Here is a 1,505-nt window from a genome sequence, read left to right as displayed (position 1 = left end):
CAGAAACAATATAGAGGCATGAGTGCAATGAAGAGATCAATACAATTATTTAAATGTGAGTAGTGCAAGGGTACTGGGATAAAATAGTATTATGTTATTATATTACAATACGAACAGTATGAACATATGAACAGTTCTGAAAAATAGGAAATGAAAATGATGAATAGATAATAAAATATATAATTGAGATGTGAGAGTGGGAATGATGAGTAATGCTGTCAGAGACCAAGACCAATGGGCCTCTGCTTGCGGTGTCGAAGGTCTGAATGAGTCTACCATATCAGCGGAGGAAGACATGCACAACAGACTATATTACACTCTCCACATCTCGGACACATGGGAGGAGTTATGTGCACAAGTTGTAAATATGAGCAGAAACTGGTGAAACACACCTGAGCTATACACCTATATATCTATCATATATATTATATATAATATATATACATACTGCACGGTTGGGCCACTATTGTGCATCTCTAACCTCTGCATCTCTAAATGTACTGTAAATAGTATTAATTTGATGTTTTTTAAATGAACAAATAGTCTTTTTTCACAAAAAAGTAAAACAGTAAGTGGCCAGAGGATGAAAGCCAAACATTACTGAACATTGCACAAAGGTTAAAGGATTAGAAATTTTGTACCTTAGTGTTTCTCATTCTTTAGAATTTCAGTGGTCTAGTTGATCCCTCACATTAATTTAACCTTTGGGTCCCTGGTCCCTACACCAGGGACCCCTGTACCTGTTCCCCACAGACCCACATCTTCTCAGCTGTTGCTGACATATGCTACTGTCTCTTCATGTGGTTCTTGGTTTGGCACATTGTGTGGGTCAGTTCTTATATCATAGAGTTAATAATGTAATGCTGATGCCCTAAACCTGTTGATAACAACAACACAAAGGCTCCTAACCCTAAGTTTTGCACATTCATGTAGACTTGATTTCTTCTCATTTTTTTTGCAAAAAAACTCTCCAGAAAGTGCCATTTAATGGTTATTTTTCAAATTTTTTTCCTGGGGGGGCATCCCCCCCGACCCCCTAGGGAGTCCCCCATCCACCCACATATACCAAATCCCAATTAAACCCTAAAGGATAAAGACCCAAGAAATTGCTTTGTACGCGGCAAATATGGGTTTGGCCCCCCCCAAATCTTCACTCCAAGGTTTTGGAAAATGTTGGCAGCCCTGGTTATTATAGATCGAATGTTGCAGGCTATGCGTCTTTGTGAATGTCTGTTATAACTAATCGCGCGTATGAAGCGGTTTATTAAATATCATGCATTGCAGATGATTTGTGACATTTTATAGCTAGAATAGTAGGGTTTTTCATTTATACATGTTTCAATGTGAAAAATGTTTGTTTCACAGGTTTTTACATGGGTTTATACCACTGGACATAAAAATAACCCTCCAGCCCGTCAGTCTCCTAGGATAACATGGGAAAACTAGACCCCCCCCCTACCTGGATGCTGAAATATCTTTCATCTTTTAAAACTGCTTTTTCCATG

This window comes from Etheostoma spectabile, unplaced genomic scaffold (genome assembly GCF_008692095.1).
Source record: "Etheostoma spectabile isolate EspeVRDwgs_2016 unplaced genomic scaffold, UIUC_Espe_1.0 scaffold280, whole genome shotgun sequence".
Lineage (NCBI taxonomy): Eukaryota > Metazoa > Chordata > Actinopteri > Perciformes > Percidae > Etheostoma > Etheostoma spectabile.
The sequence above is the reverse complement of the archived record's forward strand: the minus strand, read 5'-3'. Positions refer to the sequence as shown.